Source organism: Rana temporaria, chromosome 2 (assembly GCF_905171775.1).
Source record: "Rana temporaria chromosome 2, aRanTem1.1, whole genome shotgun sequence".
NCBI classification, from domain to species: domain Eukaryota; kingdom Metazoa; phylum Chordata; class Amphibia; order Anura; family Ranidae; genus Rana; species Rana temporaria.
The window spans coordinates 480,533,190-480,556,675 of NC_053490.1; positions in this window are offsets into that span (position 1 = coordinate 480,533,190).

Below are 23,486 nucleotides of genomic sequence, written 5' to 3' on the forward strand. Positions count from 1 at the left end.
CACAGACCCAGCTCCGTAACACACAGTGGGAGTTGTCCCCTGTGTGCATGTGAGGAGGAGATGGCTGCAGCTTCAGTCCAGCCATGCCGCCCTGTGTCCTCCGGCTGACAGTTTCCTGGCTGATCGCTTCAGCCAGGAAACGGTCAGCCTGCTCCATCTCTGTACCTCACTCACCCTGCACTAAATTCCACTCGCAAAATGCGAGCAGGCGAGTGGAATTTTTGAGGGCTGCTCTAAATGATGCTCTGTAAAATTCATACTTTCCATTCACAGAACACCATGTATTTTATTAATGGTTTACAGAATACAATGCATTTATTAAATAGACAGGGCAGAGGGGGTGGATAAATGACACTGGTGCCTCCATCTGAGAGCAGCAGCTCTCATAGCCGCAGTGGGCTGGAAGTACATTCACTCTGAAGCAACTTGAGACTTTATATACACCAAGATCATTTCAGAAATTGTGCACGTGAAAACCATTGGAGACTTTTTAGAAGCAAAAAAAATAAAACATTTTGGTTCTACAATGCTACCATTGCTCATTTGCAGTCTGGGGCAAACTCCTGGAAACACTGTAGGTATTTATTATCCCAATATTTCGATTCTTAGGCACTGCTCTTGTTTTCTAACGTGTTCCCAGATTTCCAAATAGGCTAGGATTACTATAGGACAGTTTTCTTTCTGAGATATGCCCCTGCAATATACATTAAAGAAACGTTTTTGCCATGCAAACCACCATTTGTTTTGCCAAAAACTGCTAATGTGGATCAAAAAACATATAGAGTGATCTATAACAAATGATGATGGCAGTAGTCATAATGTCCCCCCTGTATGGTGTCTCATTTTGAACTAATAACCCATAAACAAATACACATTATACTGAACTTTTTAAGTGTGCAAAATGATTCCATTGGCTTGTAATTTAAAATTTGATAATTTTCAACAAATAAATAAATGTTACCGTATTTATCGGGGTATTGCGCGTTTCGGTGTATAGCGCGCACCCCTAATGTGGACCCGCATTCCTGTAAAAAAATTTTTTTAGTACTTACAGTTTTGGTGTCTTGCGCGGTGTCCATCGGCGGCCTCGTCGGGTCCGGCGTCCGTCTGCGGCCATCGTGGTGTCCTCCCCGCTCGATCCCCGCTTCCCGCGCTGAGTTTGAACCACTGCGCCGGCATATACCGAGCGCAGTACACTCGGGTATAGTCGGGCAGGCTCGGCTCCTCTCGCGGTCGCGTCCTGTACGTCCAGGACGTGACCGCGAGAGGAGCCGAGCCTGCCCGACTATACCCGAGTGTACTGCGCTCGGTATATTGCGCACCCACGATTTTGCCCTGATTTTCAGGGCAAAAAAGTGCACGGTATACGCCGATAAATACGGTAATTAATTTACTTTGATATTTTAAGTACCTTATTTCATTGTCTTTAGTTCATAAAACACACCTTTTACATTTACAAAGATAATGTATAATATTGAGTAATCTAGACAAACCTTTTAAGGTATGTGCATTTCCATATTCTAATTGAGTTACATTTACTTAAAAAAAAATATCTTTTCTTTTGACTGAAATTGTGGAAAGCAGATGTTTGCCAAACATCCAACAGCGGAAGTTTTAAAGCTGTAATTTTAAAGAGTTTGATGTCTTTTGGAACTTTGAAAAGCTGCACAAGGCAGTTCCCATAAGTTTGATGCCCATCAGGACAAAAGAGCACCACCAATGACAAGAATTTTTCCAAGTCACTACAAAGCCATGCAATGGCACTGAAAGGTAAAAATAAAAATTGAACAAATTATCGTTCACATGCTTTAGATCAGGGGTAGGCCACCTCGGCACTCCATCTGTGGTGAAACTACAAATTCCATCAAGCCTCTGCCTCTAGGAGTCATGCTTGTGATTGTCAGGGTCTTGTAATGTCTCATGGGACTTGTAGTTTCAAAACAGCTGGAGGGCAGAGGTTGCCCACCCCTGCTTTAGATGTTGCTTAACATACCATCCAAAATGTTTATTTTATTTGCCTATTAATATATTTATGATAAATGGACATATATTCATTGTATACACCTATTGAGACAACTCACTTGTGCGCATGCAAAGTTTGCACTTACTGCATTTGGCGGAACGCAACCAAGATGCAGGGTGAGGGACCGCTGGCTGTTAAGCTTAAAAACTGTTTTGTGCAACAAAAATGTATGTTTCTGCCATTCGGTTTTGACGTTATTGCATATTAAATTTTAGATTATGTGACCTTAAGCCCCACCCAATTGGCACCTCATGTTATTAAAATTTAAAAACAAAGATAGCATTATTGTGCTGCATCTGTGCTGATTTGTGCTGCAAAAATTAACATTTGTGCCATTTGGTTTCAGAGATATTACTCATAATAGTTGATGAAACCCTGCACTTTGTACCCCATGCTATTGAATTTTAAAAACAATTATACCATTTGTTTGTGCTGATTTGTGCCACAAAGAATGATGAGTCCCGCCCACTTTGCACCCAATGTTATTAAAATGTAAAAAGAAAGATAGCATTCATTTGCACTGCATCTGTGCTGCAAAAACGAGCATATGTGCTGGTTTTGTTTCAGAGATATTGCACATTATATTTGATGAAACCTCTCCCACTTTGCACCACATGTTATTACATTTTAAAAACAATTATACCTGTCAGAACCTGGACTTAAACCTGGGACCTCAGCTGCGTCTGGATGAGCCACCTGGGGTGCTGGACAATTACCTGGACAATTCCTTGAATGATCCTGCTGTGAATCTTATTTGACTTGAACTTTGAACACTTTGCTCCTCCCATGAACTTCCTGATTTAAGCCATGTCTCTGTACTTCCTGGTTGCCAGAATATTGTACCTTGTCCAGCCAATATCTCGCTTTTGTCTCTCCTGCTGCTGTCTGTATCTTCACTACTATTCATTACCAACATTTGGCTTGCTCCTTGACTACGCTTCTGATTAATACCTATCTGCTATATCTGCTACAGCACCCCGGCTGACTCACCTGCTGGTGGGGCGAACCCGAGGACCACGACCTGGTGCTAACATGCAGAAAAATCCATCTCCGCCATCCGGAGCTCTGGTGAACATTGGTTAGTACTTAGATTCCGCGCCTCAAGTGAGCCTGTGTCATCTGCCAGGGTGACCTGTCTGTGTTCCTATCCTGCTGGTTCCCGTGTGAGCTTCCACTGCTATATCAACTGGTCTTCATGCCTGACCCCTTGATCACAACAATACCATTTGTTTGTGCTGCGTTTGTAGGAAAGGGGAAGGGGAGTATAGGGGGGGGAGGGTCAGGATAGGACAAGCCAGTCACCATAGTATAAACATGTATCTGGGAAAGTATTCCCCAATATTTCTTTCCATTTGGTAATGGTAATGGTCTTGGAGAAGGAGTCTTGAGAGTGGTAATTGTTATAAAATAACAATGCCCCTTTTTTAAGTACTGTCAACTAAACTTATTTTTGTTTGACATTAGACTTATCATGTTTTCAACGTTGTTGTTTTAAGTAAAGCCAACACATTTTTTCAGTTTATAGACTTAAGTTAAGAATGCATATAAAGTTTAAATTAGGAATGTACCATATTTGCCGGCGTATAAGACGACTGGGCGTATAAGACGACCCCCTAATTTTCCAGCTAAAATGTTGGTTTTGGGATATACTCAACATATAAGACGACCCCCTTCCTACTAGTCATGCCTCGCCTCACCTCACTGTGCCATTACATGCCTCACTGTGCCATTACATGCCTCACTGTGCCACCATTACATGCCAGACTGTACCACCATTACATGCCTCACTGTGCCACCATTACATGCCTTACTGTGCCACTATTACATGCCTCACTGTTCCACCATTACATGCCTCACTGTGCCGCCATTACATGCCTCACTGTGCCACCATTACATGCCAGGCTGTGCCACCATTACATGCCTCACTGTGCCACCATTACATGCCTCACTGTGCCACTATTACATGCCTCACTGTGCCACTGCATACCTCACTGTGCCATTGCATGTGTCGACGATCCCTTACCTCGTGCTGTTCCGTGATATGTGGAACACTCAGCTTCACAGCAGACACTGTGTTCAGTGTTTCGCCTATCACGGATGCCCTCTCGTCAGAGACCGAGGACGAGAGGGCATCTGTGATAGGCGGAACACTGAACAGAGGCTCTGGTGGGAAGCTGAGTGTTCCGCCTATCACGGAACAGCAGAAGGAAGAGGCGTGGTTTTGGAAAAATGGACGACTGCGGTCTGACTGAGAGTCTGCATGTTAGGTTACCGGCGTATAAGACGACCCCTGACTTTTAAGAATAATTCCATGGGTTAAAAAGTCGTCTTATACGCCGGAAAATACGGTATGTATTCCTAACTTAAACCTATGTAGCCAGATTGAGTAAGACTTATGACGGTGTATCAGTGGATACGCCGTCGTAAGTCCGAATCTGCGCCGTCGTATCTTTAAGCATATTCTTAAACTGAGATACGCTTAAATGTTGCTAAGATACGACCGGTGTAAGTCTCCTATGCCGTCGTATCTTATCTGCATATTTACGCTGGCCGCTAGAGGCGTGTACCTGGATTTACGCCTAGAATATGCAAATGAGCAAGATACGCCTATTCACGAACGTACTTGCGCCCGATACGCTGTTTACGTAAGGCGTTTTTCCGGCGTAAGGATAAACCACCAAAAAGATGGCGCAGCCCTTACAAGGTATAGACGACGGAAAAGCCGTCGTATTTTACGTAGTTTGCGTAAGCGTATGTGAATGGGGCTGGGCGTAGGTTACATTCACGCCGAAAGCAAGTAGTATTTGCGACGTGATTCTAAGCATGCTCGCGCATGCGCCGTACCAACGGCCCTCATTTACATGGAGCATGCCCCCTACCTGCCTAATTTGAATTAGGCGGGGTTACGCCGGGCCATTTGCGCTACGCCGACGTAACTTAGGAGGCAAGTGCTTTGTGAATACAGTACTTGCCTCACTATGTTACGTCGGCGTAGTGCAAATGGGATGCGCTACGCCGAACTAAAGATGCGCCCGTCTTACTTAATATGGCTAATGGTCTATAAACTGGAAAACTCTAGTTGGCTTTACTTAAACCTATAAATAAACAAATAGAAAAAGCGCCTTAGAATAAACTGTTTTAATGTAGTTTCAATAATTAATATCCAACACTTACATGTTAACTTAGTGTTAAATGAAGTGATGTTCATATGGAATGGGGTCGACACCCTAACTGGTGCAGGATCCAGGGTCATTAGGTAAGTCCAGGAGTGTTCTGATTCCCGGCTGTAAAAGCCGCACGGTGCCAGGGTAGAAGCCGGCTGTGTCCGTTAGTAGAGATGGCGACTGTGAACCCGTGGAGCAGCGTGTGACGTCAGCTGGATCAGATGAACATGGGGAACCACAATGCATTTCAGAGCATGCGCAAGTCAAGAATAGAGCATGCTCTCTTCTTTGTTGACTTGACAAAGGAGCGTGCATGCTCTATTCTACAGTGAACTTAATCTTTTCACTCAAAAACAGTCATAAAAGTTCTCATTGTTTTTTTATAGATTTATAAAAGCATCATTATATAAAAATGCAGGCTCCCTGAACTAATACAAAAACAATAAAGTCATAGATATTCAAACAAAGTAGACCTTTCCCAGCCATTGAATGTACTGTGCTATCGGGGTGATTAAACTCAAGTGGTAGGTGCCATTAAAAAGAGTTGCACCAGTCCAAAACTGTATTTTAAGGGCATGGCAGTCTACTTTTATTTAGGACAAAGTTCATACAGATAGCTCTTCCCATGTAGGGGGGTTCTCACCATCACTGCAAAGACATAAGACTTAGCCTCCTGCCTCTTTTGTGGCAGCTTTATTGCTCCAAGTACCTCTGCAGGGTCATCCTGACCATCAAACACCTTCTGGTTTTCCTGACTATCAAACACATCCCAGGGTTATGTGCAGATGCTGTATTTTAGCTCTGTATCTTTCCTAGCTGTGCTTGTCCCTCCTGGACTCTCTCTACAGCCTCCTTGCTGCTCCCATCCAACATGGACTTCCCCTCAGCCTTGGGCCTTCCTCTGTCCCAACCTGACCTTGATGCATGGCAGCCTCTCACGCGGCTTCCCTCAGACACGCAGAGCTCTAACTCTGATGCCGCGTACACACGGTCGTTTTTTGTGATGAAATAAAACAAAGTTTTTAAAAACGTCATTTAAAATGATCGTGTGTGGGCTTCGCATCGTTTTTTGTCTTCTAAAAAACGACCAAAAAAAAATTTGAACATGCTTCGATTTTTTATGTCGTTTTTCAAAATGTCGTTTTTTGTGTCATAAAAAATGATCGTGTGTGGGCTAAAACGACGTTTTTAAACCCGCGCATGCTCAGAAGCAAGTTATGATGCGAGCTTGAATGGAACAGAGTGCCGTTGTACCTGTTTTACGTAACCACGCTTTGCGAGAGCATTTTCAGAAAACGATGGTGTGTGGGCAACGTCGTTTTTAAAAATGAAGTTTGAAAAACGTCGTTTTTTTTCATGATAAAAACTACATTTTTTTCCAAGACAAAAAACGACCATGTGTACGCGGCATGACTCTTTTATGAAGCCAGCACACACCTGAACCATCAGTGTGCTTGCTTCTCTCAAAATCTGGCATAAACCACCAATTTACCAAGTAGCATGGGGTCACCCTGCTACAATACACATTCATAAAAAAGTTGCCACAATGCTCACAGGTGGATGGCGACAAGTTCTTGAAACATTTTGCAGATATACTGTAAACTACTTCTTGTTAAGTCCAATTTAGGTTTTATATGATACTGTATTTTTATGGGTCATGGAGTGAATTGCAATGGAAGATTTTCTTTTATATATACTGATTGTGCACCTTTCATGTTGGGCAATTAATCTTTGCTTGGAGCTCCAGTTTAGATGAATGCTGTTGGTTATCCATTGTTTTAAAACTGACATGTACTGGTGTGAAAAAATTCTAAATCTGAAATCAGCCAAGGACACTGCTGTTCAATTAGGAAGCCTCATTCAATTACTATCTTTGAATCAAACATAGTAATAAAAAAAACTAGAGGTTTCAACCCTTCCCTGCTCAATGCAAAACTTGGCTTGGAGTTTACAGATTTTTTGCCAATTATTAACTTTGTAAAGCCTACACAAAATGAAAAGTAATAGGAATTCTGTCTAATATGGAGAACAAGAACAATTTATTGATACTGTTTATTAATTTTGAAAAACAGAAATCTAAAACACTATTGAAAGTGCAAGGAAATCAGAGGCAATTGTAAAGAAAGATGGTTCATAATTAATAAACAGCACATTATACGATGATATCACTTTTTCTTACTAAACTGACTTCTCATGTATTGATATATTTATGTTCAAACCATAAAATGCCTGCCTTACTTTTATAGTGATATTTCAGTATTCTAGTGAATCCCCGCTGATGTTTATGACTGTTCATTACTCCTGAGAATGAATTCCAAGTAAACACAGCAGCCTTGGTGAATTATGTGAAAAGGAACCTGAAAAGGATTACTGTTTAAACCATATATTCTCAGCTCATTTATGCAGCAGAGTCTATTCAGTGATTGCTACAGAACTGCCTCTACTACCACCTGTGATTAGTGTTGGTACATCTACAATGGTACCTTTTTGATGTTAAAAAAATGTTTTTGCCTTATGCCCTGTACACACGATTGGATATCTGATGGAATCTAATCCGATGGATTTTTTTCGTTGCATATCCGATGAAGCTGACTTTCATCAGTCTTGCCTACACACCATCAGTCAAAAATCCGACCGTTTCCAACGCGAAGTTTCCAAATGAAGTTCAATGTTTTCTTCTTCGGCAGGCTGCGTGATTGATGATGGATTTACATCGGGGGACACTGTTTTTTTGTTTTGTTTTTTAATAAAGGAATTTTCAAAAACTGTGTTTTTATTACTGATCTGGGGGCCCCCTTCTTAAAGGCAGCTTCCAGATTCCAATAAGCTCCCTGCCCACATAACCTCACAACCACAGCCCAGGGTTGTGGTGAAGAGACCCTTGCCCCTATTAACATGGGGCAAACATGCAGAACCCCTCCGTCCCAAAGCACCCACCCCCCATGTTGAGGGAATGTGGCCTGGTATGATTCAGGAGCGCTCACTCACTCACCCCCCCCCTTTCCTGACAAGCCAGGCCGCATGCTCGGATAAGGATAATAGATTTTGGAGGGGGCCCAGACCATTTTTATTTTTACAATTTTTTTGCCGGCAAATGTTTTTTTTCATTCAGCTGTCAATGGGGAAGCTGATGACTCATTGGTTGTTAAGGGCACCCACGGAAGGCTTCCCGCTCCCGAACCTTAACAACCAGCTCTTACTGTGCCCTGATTGGGAAAAGCGCAGGCCGCAGAATGCACTGTGCACCCTCCGAACACCTGGCAAATTCAGGTGTTCTCTGAACGAGGTGAATAGCCAAAGTTTGGCACAAACTCATGCTCGGGCCGAACCGTTCGCCCAACACTATTTTTTTATTATTTGTGAACTCTTGTATCCCAGTGCAAGATAGATGACTCTGTTGTTTGGAGCTAGTGCTACCAGTAAGTGTTGCTATGCATTAGCATATTGTGCTAGCATTGGTGCAAAAACTAATTACAAATTAATGTCATTTAGCTCTTAACTAGCTACTAACTTCAGAATTTTCAAAGCCTTCCAAAGCTTTTCATAAACGTAAGCAATAGCAATACATTTCTTGATGCAATTATTTCTAAACCATTTTCATTTCAGACATTTGTCACCCAGGGAACCACCTAACTACCTATACCACCTAACTATGAATGAGCACTTTGTGTAAAATATTCACATATGGCTCAGGTCAGTTCAATGATGTCACATTAAGCATGTGGCAGAAAGAATGTTAGCTAAACATCTGTTCCCTGTCCCTTAAACTCATGTTCAGGTTTGAATTTGTGAATAAAGTTCAAGTAATCAGAAAAGTTATTCATCACACCTAAAAATTATTTTTAAAAAATCTCAGAATAATTAAAAAAATTAAACACTTATTTTTAATTGAAGTAAAATCATAAAAATGCCAGCATAGCTAAACCTTAAAGTTAAATAACATAACACAATGAGGCGGATTCATTTACTTTTATAGCATTCTGAAAATATTTAAAGCGACCCTGTTCCAAAATAATATAGCTTGTACCTGAAAAAAATAACGCATATACCTGTTGCCCACACCAATAAATGTTTTGTACTTTTTAAGGGCTAAAACATGGGAAATGTGCATGTTTAGCAGAGATTCACATCTCTTTTTTCATTTTGGCCTGATATAAAATGTAATGTCAGTGGATATTTCAGGCTGTGCACAGACTAAGAAGAGTCTGCCTGTTCTATTCTTTATTTGAATTTGTAAACATGAAGTCTGAAGCAAATTATTGTCTTCATTACAAAAATTGTATCTCTTTTATTCAAATTTATAATAAGCTCCTGAAATATTTTAACTTGTTTACAATGAGCTCACATATACTTGTGGCGTCATGGAGGTGGGCCTTTTTTTTGAGGCACCACATATATGAGCTCCGGGGTTTGTGCTGAAAGAGTTCAAAGCGTTCTGTCACTAACAGCTCCTGGTCTCATACAGCTCCCAATCACATGATTGCCGTGATAGCTTGCTGTTATAACCGTGATCACTTGATACAACCCACCCATGTATTCTCTTTTTCTCTCTGAATACTGTATACATTGTATGTTTTTCACCTAGCTAGAGAAGAAGAATGTTAACAAACAAAAAAATCTGTGTGCACTAAATAAACAAATGAGGGCTTGATTTAGGATAACGTCCAGTACAGTGTCATGGCCAAGGCTACGGTCAAAAGGTCATGGTCAAGATTAAGGGTGTGCCTTAGATAGGAACAAAAGAAAGGTTATTTTTTAGAACTCTGCCAACTTATCAACAAACTGAGCCTGAATTTGAATATGAATTTTTGATGACTCCGGGTATCCTACAGAATACCCCACCAGGTACAGACCTACCCAATTTGAAAAAGTCTTGCAGAAGGCACTCCAAAACACCTCGGACACTATCACTGAAAAACTGATGCGGGAGATCCGTGAAGTAGGCCGTCGTACATCAGTATTGGAACAAAGGATGGATGAAATGGATGGCATAACTACAAATCGCAATGACAAATTGAAAACACTCAAGGAAGAAAATTCTTCCCTCTATACTGTACATCCTTAGGACGAATTTGTACTCACTGGCTGATGACTACTCACCATCCATTGGATACTAGCTCCACATAGGAGCCAAACTTACTACTTTTCAGCAAAAGCTTCTCTCCTTCCTAAAAGTCATCAGATTTTATTATCTCCCCCCCAAATCCACATCTGACCTGGCCTTAATACCCTTACCCCCCCCCCCTCCTAATTTACCCACCAATTTTACACTTCTCCAGAACATAATCACAAATACCCACAATCTATTTCTAGACCTTCAGGCTACTTTACCACATAACCATGACTTCCCTAAATGTACTAACACTCAATGTGCAAGGACTCCCCCCCAAAACGAACAAAAGCTTTCCAATCTTTTTCTTCTCTATCAGCACATGTAGTATGTTTACAAGAAACGCATTTTACCACTCAATCCTCCCCTAAATGTTGTCACTGTTGATATCCCCAAGTATTTAAAGCCCTAGCATCCACTAAACAAAGAGGAGTCCTGATTGCATTTCACCACACTACTCCATTTACCCTCCATACCGAGATCAAAGATCCGGAAGGTCGATACCTATTACTTAACCACTTAAGGACCACCTCCTGCACATATACGTCGGCAGAATGGCACGGCTGGGCACATGCATGTACCTGTACGTCCTCTTTAAGTGCCCAGCCGTGGGGACCCACAGACCCAATTGCCGCTGGAGTCCCGCGATCGGTCCCCGGAGCTGAAGAACGAGGAGAGATGTGTGTAAATACAGCTTCCCCGTTCTTCACTGTGGTGCTGTCATTGATCGTGTGTTCCCTGATGTCACAATGATGTCACATGTCCAGCCCCGCCCCCTACAGTTAGAAACACATATGAGGTCACACTTAACCCCTTCAGCGCCCCCTAATGATTAACTCCCAACTGCAATTGTCATTTTCACAGTAAACAATGCATTTTTATAGCATTTTTTGCTGTGAAAATTACAATTGTCCCAAAAATGTGTCAAAATTGTCCGATGTGTCCGCCATAATGTCGCGCTCATGAAAAAAAAATATTTTGTAAACACTATAAATTGTGCGCAAACCAATCGATAAACGCTTATTGCGATTTTTTTACCAAAAATAGGTAGAAGAATACGTATCGGCCTAAACTGAGGAAAAAAAACGTTTTTTAAGGGATATTTATTATAGCAAAAAGTTAAAAATATTGCATTTTTTTAAAAATTGTCACTCTATTTTTGTTTATAGCGCAAAAAATAAAAACCGCAGAGGTGATCAAATACCACCAAAAGAAAGCTCTATTTGTGGGGAAAAAAGGACGCCAATTTTGTTTGGGAGCCACGTCGCACGACCGCGCAATTATCAGTTAAAGCGACGCAGTGCCGAATCGCAAAAACTGTCCGGGTCCTTTACCTGCATTTTGGTCCGGGTCTTAAGTGGTTAAAGGTCTATTACTAGATACTGAGTTCACCATTGTCTCCTATTATGTCCCCCAACAAATCCACTTTCTTTCCTCTCTCATCTGTTTACAGGAGTAGATTTTCACAAAAGAGGCACCCTCATAATGTGGAGATTCTAATCAAGTACCATACAAAATTTTGGACAAATCCCCTACACCTCCAACAATACACCGACCCACTTATCAACATCTGCTTAACCAACACTCCCCCCTTGACACATGGCGTAAACAACATCCTAGGAAAAGATAATACACCCACTATTCCCACCCGTACAAACAATTTTCCTGTATTGATCTATTGATCATCTACTCGTTAATATCAATTCCTCACCACTAATACTTAACTCACAAATAATCCCATGTGCTTGGTCTGATCACAATGCAACATTGACTACATTCTCTTCCCTTATGCCAAAACCCAATTACCGTACCTGGAACATAAATGACAGCTTACTAGCAACACCAACTTATAGACAAAACATAGAAAAAGCCATTCAAGAATATATAACAAATAATACCTTGAAAGATATAAGTCCCCTGATGCTTTGGGAAGCCCACAAACCAACAATAAAATAAGTTTGTATCAGCCAAGCAGCCTACCACCCAAAACAAAATAAACTAATTTAAAAGCAGTTAGATGAAGCATTTTATAAAGCTTCAGAAATTTTTCAAACTACGCCCTCCCCATTAAATAAACTAGCTTATGATAAAAAAATGTCTAATTCCAATTTTGCTTTAACAGAGTCAGCGGAGAAGATTCTTCGCAAAACTAAACACACACTATATATGAAAGCAAATAAACCAACCACCTTCTTAGCCTTGACTCTACGTAGAACTGATAATCTGCAGAAACCAATCCGACTACAAATTACAATAAAACACTTTCTCTAGTAATCCACTGAAGATCGTAAATTAATTTAGCAGAAAACTCACTGACCTCTCACTGACCTCTATAGAGATACCCATAAATTTGATCAAACACATCTTACCTCCTTATTATCCAATATCCAACTTCCCTCCCTCTCCATTGAGCAACATGAACCCCTTGAAAAGCCTATCGCAAATATTGAAGTACAATCCACAATAAAAACCCTGAAACTACACAAACGACCAGGCCCCGATGGCTTCTCAGCCACTTATTATAAATGTTTTTCTACCTTACTTCCCCCTTCTAACAGAAGCATTTAACTCGCTTCTCTTAAGACATTCCTTCTGCCCAGAAACCTTATTGGTCTTCATTTCCATAATTCCAAAACCGAACTCTGATGACACAACTTGGTCCAATTATAGACCTATATCTATACTCAACTTGGATATTAAATTATTAGCTAAGATACTTTCAAATAGACTTAACCCAACACTCATACACAAAGATAAAACAGGTTTCATTCCATCTAGACAAAAGCGAGATAATATTCGTCAAGCAACCCTCCTCGCCCATATGGCATGTACCCATGACCCATGGCTCATCCCTGTCTGCTTCCTCTCTATAGACATACAGAAAGCATTTGGTTATTTATCTTGGCATTATCTTAAATCTATCCTTCACAGATGGTTTTGGAACACATTTTCTACAATGTATTGCATCATTATATAACAACCCGAAAGCATATGTATCTTATTTAAGATTTCGCTCTGAACCCATAGGTATTGAAAAATGATCCAGGCATGGTTGCCCTCTGTCCCAGCTCCTCTTTGCCCTGGCAATAGAACCCCTAGCTCAATATATCCTCACCAATGCCTCAAATTAGGCGGTCACCAACATAAGTCATGCATGTTTGCTGACAACGTTTTGATCTTTCTCACGTCTCCCCTAACTTCAGCACCAAATCTTATTGACACACTTAATAAATGTGGTTCTATATACAGTCTGAAAATAAATTCCCATAAACCCAAAGGTTTAAATATTTCACTTTCGTTATAATTACAAACACAATTACAAGCATCTCTTCCTCTTAACTGGTCGACAACACACATTACATACCAAGGAATCTCATTCACGGCAGATACAGCAAATTTATAGAAAGCAAATTACCCACCCTTAATGACTCAATTAACTACTTTAATGAAAAACTGGTCCTCTTTACCATTAGTATGGATGGGCAGAATAACTGTTATTAAGATTTCAATTTGACCTAAGATCTTATACCCTTTTAGAACTCTCCCAATTCAAGTCCCAGCACACTTGCTCTGTAATCTCCTATGTAAAGTTGCTCAATTTATATGGGGTAAACTTAAACCCCGTCTACCACAATCTATTCTATACACTCCTCGAACCCGAGGTGGACTGAGTGTTCCTAATTTTAGTAAATATTATTATGCTGCCCAGCTTGCTCAGCTCCCTAAGTATCACGCTATCAAAGCGATTCCCCTATGGGTCTTGAGTGAATCAGTCGATTGCACCCCTCTCTTTAGAAAATCTCCTATGGCTCATACCTGCACTTTGCCGCACAATCTCAAATCCAGTCACCAAACATAGCTTAGCCATTTGGGACAGACTTAAATCTCGCTCCAATCCTAACATAACCCCTTCCTCTCTTTTCTACACAACACAGCTTTTTTTTCTGCTTGGAATTCCCCATCCTCTTCAGCTTGGTCTAAAGCAAAGAAACCTTTAGGTATTTACAAATAAAGAACTTCATACAGCAAAATAATCGCCCAAAAACAACTAATTCTATCTATACTACATTTGAACAAACTTGCATTTCAGACACACATAGACATGTTCTAATCTCAGATTTATACCACCAACTACTGTCACATACCACTTCATCCCCTCCATCTTATACATCTAAATGGGAATCTGATTTGAACCTCAGTCTGTCAAACAAGTGACAGTTACAGGTGTCGAGGCAAACCATATAACAATGCTTAAAATGGTTAGCTTTTAGTTGTGTGGTTTAAACTTTATACAAACTAAAATAAACAGTTATAATTGGATATTTAAAGTTTTAAACTTAAAATGACATCTTTGGAGTGAAAGGATGAGAAAGTCGAGTAGTAGGACATGTGCAGATATAAGTTTTTATACAATAAAATAGTCTATCAAGGGTTGACAGACAACACATTTTGGAGGGTTATGCACAATACATCTTTCCCCACAGCTTGAATTTATTGTGGCATACAATGTAACTAACTATAGCTAAAGCAGGCCATACGGAGTGAATTTCTTTCCTGCAACTCAGCAGCTGCTGAGGGAGGGAAGGTGAGGAAATTGTATTCCCTTGACTTTAAAGGGGCCTTTGCCTGCATGTCTGCACAAGTCATTACAGATTGACAATTTCATTTTTTTTTACTTCATGCCAGCTGGCTCTCCCAGGGACCACCCAAATTCAGGAATCTAAAATGACATGTCCACCTATGAGCCCCCTCACAGGGTGACAATTCCACTGTGTGATTTTGCTGCATAATGAACAGGAAAATCTATTAAATGTAATTTAAAAAATAATATATCTACTGGCAGGATCAACAGGTAATAAAACTATGTTAAAAGGAAAGCAAAATCTAATGTAATAATGCTAGGTAAAGGATACGTTCACTTCTAGGAGCATTGTACATATTGCACCAATATTTAGGGTGTAACATGCTCCTGTGCAGGCCCGGACTGGCCATAGGGCAGACCGGACATTTGCCCGGTGGGCCGGGGCCGCCCATTCCGTGGTTGATGTTCAGGCCACGCCCACCGGGAGGTAAGTGGCGGCTGCGGCCTGAACATGGATAACACAGGCCGTGGCCACCACTCGCCTACCGCTATGCGGCTGTGCCTGTGTCTTCTCACACACAAGGGAATTAGCGGCTGCATGGGCTGAGCTGTGTATCTCTCTCACACACAGCTCAGCCTCAGAGCCGCTCTGACAGTTCCGCTCTCCGCTTCCCCTCCTCCAGCCATGGGTGTCCACGCGGTGGGGCAAGGGGGAGAGCTGCGGGCTGCTGTCAGGATGTTTACCCTGCTCACCCCCCTCTCATGTTGGCAGCACGGGGAAGAGAAGGCTTTCCTGCCTGTTCTTCTTTTCTGGCCATTGGCCACAGCGGAGGGCCAATCAGAAGAAACTAGAGGGGCATCATGGGAAATGTAGTCCCAGAGATAGGTATCGCAATTGTTCTCAGCAGGGAGCAAACTACAGTCCCCAGCATGCACTCTGCTGGGGGGGAGAGAAAACCTGGAAACAAGCTGAGGAGTGCTTGTAGCAGCTACTACAGAAGACATGGAAAATGAGAGGACTGTGCTGGGGGAACTAATAGCCCCAGCATCCCCTGAGAGAGCTACACTGCACCACACCACCCGAGACAGCCACGCTGCACCACACCACCCGAGAGAGCCATGCTGCACCACACCACCAGAGAGAGCCACACTGCACCGCACCACCAGAGAGGGCCACATTATACTGCACCACCAGATAGAGCCACGCTGTACCGCACCACCAGAGAGATCCACACTGTACCGCACCACCAGAGAGAGCACCATGCTGTACCGCACCACCAGAGAGAGAGCCACGCTGTACTGCACCACCAGAGGGAGCCACACTGTACCACACCACCAGAGAGAGAGCCATGCTGCACCACACCACCAGAGAGAGCAACGCTGTACCGCACCACCAGAAAGAGAGCAGGTCAGTGTCACTGGGAAGTGTGGGCACAGTAGGAGACAGACAGTACTAGCATTGTATGGCCACAATAGGACTGGAACACAGAGAGCTACACTGCACCACACCACCCGAGACAGCCACTCTGCACCACACCACCCGAGAGAGCCATGCTGCACCACACCACCAGAGAGAGCCACACTGCACCGCACCACCAGAGAGGGCCACATTATACTGCACCACCAGAGAGAGCCACGCTGTACCGCACCACCAGAGAGATCCACACTGTACCGCACCACCAGAGAGAGCACCATGCTGTACCGCACCACCAGAGAGAGAGCCACGCTGTACTGCACCACCAGAGGGAGCCACACTGTACCACACCACCAGAGAGAGAGCCATGCTGCACCACACCACCAGAGAGAGCAACGCTGTACCGCACCACCAGAAAGAGAGCAGGTCAGTGTCACTGGGAAGTGTGGGCACAGTAGGAGACAGACAGTACTAGCATTGTATGGCCACAATAGGACTGGAACACTGTAATATAAAATGGACTGCACTGTAATCATATCACAGTGTCCCTGCACATTACAGTGTGGAAGACCAACCTCAGCCACCCCCGCGAATGTCTTCCGACCCCCCTCCCCCGGTCCCTGGAAGAGTTGGCTGGTCAGTCTAAAATGCCCGGGCCTAGTTTTTGTCCCAGTCCGGGCCTGCTTCTGTGTACCTGTCTCCCACCGCCAGAGCTCCCCTCTCTGTAAGAGCAGGCTTGGGATATTCTCCCTTTACCCGCTGTCACATTTCAAAAATTGCTCAGCTGTGTAGGGCTCCACATGCACAGCTCCATCATTCATTCACAGGAATCTGTGAATAAATAAACTACAAGTCCTGTGCACAATAGCAGAAGCATACTTACAGTATCAGTGAACTGAGATCATGCAGACAAGTCCACTCGTAGTTCATTCACACTGATTACAGCTCAGGAACTGTCTGCCCATACAGAGGTACTGGCAGAGACTTCTAGACAGTGTGTGCAGGAGCTTGGCATTGCACCCATGATGCACTAATCATGGGTGCAATGTTCTGCAGGCTTAAGTGAAAAAAATAATAAATGCATATTTTTTTTCTGCAAAATATGTGCATTTTTTATTTATTCACAAAGGTATACTTAGCCTGGATAATATATGTTTTTTTTTTTATTCTGCCCCTATTTCCACTTAAAAATCTATCCTTTCATGGCACGTGGCAATGACCCCCTTAATTCAACTGTGAAATCAGCTTGGGCATGTGGATGACCCTTCTATCAAACTGGAGCTCTGCTATAAATAAAAGGGCTCCCATAGTTCCATTCTCATAATTTTCCTTTAAACTAACACAGGTATATGCAGTCACAACAAGACCCTTTGACAGTGTTGTTACCGTAGGCGATTTTTAGACCAGGTCAGATTCACTTTATGCGATTCAATCAAATTCTCATTTATCAGATTTAGTTTGATTGCCCAAGCCAGACCAATATGTTTCTAATTGTTAAATGCACAACTCTGAGCTAAAATTCTAAGCAATTACTTTCTTTATTACATATTTATGCAAAGATGTCCGATCTTGACGTTATTGTTTTTCCAAGCATTAATTACAATAAGTAAACCCTTTGAGCACTTCTGCAACAAAGGAAATGTTCATCTCAAGAGGTTTTCAACAGATAAAGCCATTTCACTGCAAATAATAAAGGTATCTCTGCTTTCTGTTGTGCGCGAAGCACATTCGCATACAATATTATTTTTAAAGTGAATAAGAGTAAAAGGCAGCACTGTCCTTTTTTTTTTTTCCTTTTTCATAAAATGGCACAATGAACTAAAGCAAAGCATAATCGCCTTGTATTTCTAACAAATATTTAATGGCTTTTTGCTGGGGGGTTTGGACTTTTGATGTTAAGATATCCTGTGTAATTTACGTGAAGAATGGCTTTTAAGAATGTTTATCTCAACATGAATATGCAAATAGCTACAGGAAATATAAAAGTGAAATGGTGGAGTAACCCAGGTGAAGTCTTTCATCTGCAATGATAATGCTTCCTGTACAATGGATTCTTCTGGCAATCAGATGCTTTCAAATTTACAGTCTTTTCCTGAGTTATGTATAGCTTGACAACTTGCATTATTTTTTTTTATTTAAAAAAAAAAAGCTTTATTGTTCAAAATTCTGTGCACAATAAATTGTTTTTAGCTTTTCATAGGCTGGTCAACGATGGCATTTATTCCCTCAAGAATAGCGATTGTGGTGATATTTTCCTATTCTCACACAACTCTAGCGTCAGGATCCACTGTGATACTCTCCCAATGGTGAATGCAGTGTACATTTCATACTTCAGATACTTTATTCACAGAACATTATTACAATAGGACTTGCTCACAGGGAAATTCAACAACAATCTTGATATATCCATGTGCCTCAACGTATTTAAAATAATTCATTGTTGGTCTAAAAGCAAACCTTTCTTCTGCCTAAATGACTAAACTAAGCTCACCCCTGAATCCTGGGAACTAGGGTTGTATTTCCATTACTGGAACTAACCTGTAGTGCACAAAGCAACAAACCTCTGCTAGAGATGAGTACAGAATGTATTGTTTTACTGATCCTCACCTCAGTGGTGTAACTAGAACCTTCAGGGCCCAGATGCAAGAAACCATGAAGGGCCCCCCTTACCCCTGAACAGGGCCATTTTCTCCAGGCCCGGTGGCAGAATAACAGGGCTCGGTCACAAGTGGGTGGCTGCATATAAAGGAATTGATTTCTCCATTTCCCCCTGCTTCTCCTCCTCTACCTCCCTCAGGCATTCAGCGGCTGCAGGAGGAAAATGGAGAGATCAGTTCCTCTATGCCGGTGTTTCTCAATCTTTTTGCAGTCAGGGCATCCTTGAAGTATATCCTTAGGTGAATGAGGCTGCACTGCAACCACCCTGCAACTGTGTGCATTGCATGCAGTTGCAGCATAGTGAAAATGCATTTAAGGGTTTAAAACAGGTGGTCAGGAGGCAACATATTGCTTCTTTACTAGCAATGATTGTACACTTAACCCCCCTGGCGGTATTCCCGAGTCTGACTCGGGGTTAGATTTTTGTGCTAGGATCGGTAACCCCCGAGTCAGACTCGGGCTCGCCTCTCTGGATCCACAGGCAGTGTTTACTTACCTTGTCCCTGGATCCAGCGATGCCACCGCGCTGTGTAAACGAGTGGGACCTCGCTCGATTCACACAGTGCCTCTTTGCACCGCCGATCTCCGTTCCCTGCGACGTTACGACGCACGGGAGCGGAGAACGGCGCCAAATTCAAAAACGTAAACAAACACATTACATACAGTATACTGTAATCTTATAGATTACAGTACTGTATGTAAAAAAATACACCCCCCCCTTGTCCCTAGTGGTCTGCCCAGTGTCCTGCATGTACTTTCATAAAATAAAAACTGTTCTTTCTGCCTGCAAACTGTAGATTGTCCATAGCAACCAAAAGTGTCCCTTTATGTCAAAAATGGTTTTAGAGCAGCTAGAAAACAGCGATAATAAATTATAATCACTTGCAGAATTGTGCGATAGCGATTTGTGGGGAAATTCGTCATACAAAAATAAAAGTAATGACAGCGACAATTCTGCAACTGAGCAAATTTCAGTGATTTTGAGTTGATTACATTATTGAATCATTTTTATTATAATTATATTATTACTTGTTATAATTATTTATAATTATTTATTATATTATAATTTATAATTTTGTTTTTAAAAAAAATTCATATCCGGGATGCCTACTAGACTCTGATTTGGACAGATTTAAGTGAGTTATTCCTAAGAATTACAGGCCTACAATGTAAAACGCCAAATTTCCTTGCAAATAATGGTACCGCTTTCAGCACCTTTTTTCTGAAAGAATCATACCGCCAGGGAGGTTAAAGGGGGTCAGGATTAAACACGCATACATAAAATATGCATGCATACATGTAAACACACACATATATAAACATACACACACATAATACACACATATTGTATATATACACACACTCATATAAATACACACATATATATATATATATATATATATATATATATATATATATATATATATATATATAAACACACACATATATATAAATGCACATATGCGCACACATATAAACTCATGCACACACACCTACATGCATACATGTACATGCTGTGACAGGAAGCCAGGTAAATCTGGGGGTGTTGTCACAGACGGGAGATACATTTCTGCCTTGTTTAGAAAATTTACCAATTACTATCAGGTGTCGGCTGCAGAGGTAGCCAGAAAGGTTTAAGGACGTTGAATAGCTTCAGCTGTTCAGAATGAGAAAATTAAGGCCTCTATAAGTTGTCCAGAGGATTACTACTGAATGCTGCATCCTGAGGCTTGTTGAGTTAAGGAGAGCAGTGAGCTGAGGAAGACTTGGTGAAGTGCTTGTTGATATTTTTGCTGTGTTTAATAAGAAAATCAAAAAGACTATTGTTTTCTGCTGGAAGACCAGCAGTGTCTGCCCAGCAGTAGGCTGTGCCAGACTACATAGGTAGGTTCCTGTGTTGTGAAGGTAGATGGCCTAAGTGGCCAGGGTTTATTTTATGTTTTGTTTTGTTTTGTTTATGCTGTTTTGATGTTGCACTTGTTTCCAGCAATATGGAAGAATAAACCATAACCCTTGTTTTTCAACCACCCACGGCTGCCTCTCTGTATAATTCAGTGTGTAGTGAACCCACTCAGGAGGTCACACACCCCGCTACCGAGCTAACCCCTTACAATGCACATATACACACATACATGTGCACACATACACACACATACATACTTGCCTGTACACACATACATGCATGTACACACATACATGCACATACACACATACATGCACATACATGCACATACATACACACATACATCGCCCCCCCCCGGTGTTTGGCGACCATGGTTAATCTGCAATATTCTGCAGAAACCATTTGGGGTCTGAGGCGATCTGCCGCAATACTACCAGCCATCACCAAAAAATCCCTAAAAATTTAACAACTTTTGAGAATCGATCGACGATCGACTGTCAAAAATTTCAGCCATTTGCCCCAGCACATATCATGTGCTTTGATCAACACAAGATCGGCAGTAAAACACAGATTAGAAATCTATGATTTCATTCTACAAAACGATTTAGACTGCCTCTTTATTAAAGAGAGCTGGCTCACAGCCGACTGTAACACCATTCTAGGCGAACTGGTGCCAGAAAATTATCGCATTATAACCGAAAACAGAGTGGGGCAAAGAGGAGGAGGCCTGGCAGTGATCCACAAAACTAACCTCGCGATCACAAAACCAATCCTTCAAAACCCCCTTCCTTTCATGGAAACCCTCACTCTGCAACTACAAACAAATCCCCAGGAGACCGTCGGTATTCTACTCTGCTATAGACCACCTGGTCCAAAATCGCAACTTACATCATCATTGACGGAGTTTATCTCCACTTATACCCTTAACAGCAAACACCTGTTGCTGCTTGGGGACTTCAATCTCTGGGCCAATTCTTCACAGGATCCCGTGGCCGACGCCTGTATCGATCACCTGGAAGGATTAGGGCTACAGCAATCAGTATGTGGGCCCACACATACTTCAGGTCACACGCTCGATCTTATTTTCAGACAAGATCTGGAAATAAACATTTTGGAAAATGAACCGTTGCCATGGACAGATTACCATGCAATTAAATTCATAATTTCCAAAATCCCCCCCTTAACAAAAACATCAAAACCAGTGACAACACACTAGACTAGATGTCAGAAGAAGCTCCATTCGGAACTCTTCAAAACCACATTAAGAGAAAAAATAAAATCGATTCACCCTCATCAAACGGCCTCAGAAACACTGGATGCCATAAACACAGCACTATCACAGTCAGCCGACTTGATAGCTCCGAAACGTAAAACCTGCATCCGGAAAAACACCTCAAGCTGGTTTAACAACCAGCTGTCGCTATTGAAGCAAGAGCGCAGAAGGGCGGAAGCCGCCTGGAAAAGAAGCTCTTCAGAAGAAAACTTCACCATCTACAAGACAACAACAAGAAAATACCACAAAGAAATTTTTAAAGCCAAGAAAAAAAAAATTTCCAAGGCTATCAACAGCGCCCTAAACCGCCCCCGCGAACTCTTTAAGATGGTCACTCAGACCATGAATCCCGTCTGTCGTGAAGCCCCCAATTCGGACACCCAAGAGTTCTGCAATGAATTGTCGGATTACTGCATTAATAAAATTGAGGGAATCCGTGAAAGCATTCAGCAAAACAACACCCCCCTCAACCCCCCCCCCCCCCCGCAATTATTCACCCAACACCCACAGAAATTCACCACAATCAGGAAAGTTCACTCTAGAACCCAGCTCCATCGATGCCACAAAAAATATCATTGGTACTTTGCGAAATAGCACAGCGCCAAATGATATCATTCCCACCAAACTGCTGAAGGAATGCGCCGACATCCTGGCACCTCCTATCACACAGCTTATAATCCAGTTTTTCAAAGAGGGCATAGTGCCCCACCAGTTGAAAGAGGGCATAATCCAACCCATCTTGAAGAAACCCACCTTAGACCCCAAGGACCCACTTCATCGCCGTCCCATAACAGGCCTAAACGTTCTCTCCAAGGTCATGGAGAAAGTAGTGGTACAACAGCTGCAACAGCATCTAGATACCCACAGCCCACTTGATCCATTTCAATCTGGCTTCCGTCCCGGAAACGGTACGGAAACAGCATTACTCAAAATATGGGACGACGCTCTAGAGGCCGCAGACAAAGGAGAATCTTGTCTCCTAGTTCTGTTGGACCTAAGCGCTGCCTTCGACACTGTAGACCACAAACTATTACTGACTCGGCTAGCTGACGTAGCCAAAGTCGCAGAAGGTGATTTATCTTGGTTCTCCTCTTTTTTGGAAAACCGGTCACAAACAGTTAAATTGGGACCCTTCACTTCTGAGAAATGCACGGTATCGTACGGAGTCCCTCAAGGATCTCCTCTATCGCCGGTGCTGTTTAACATCTACCTTCGTCCTCTTTTTGAAATCATTAACAGCCAAAAACTGCTTTATCACTCATATGCAGACGACACGCAACTGTATTTCCGCATTTGCAACAAAAAGGATCACCACCTCAATCTAGAGACATGCCTCTCTTTGATAGAAGACTGGATGAC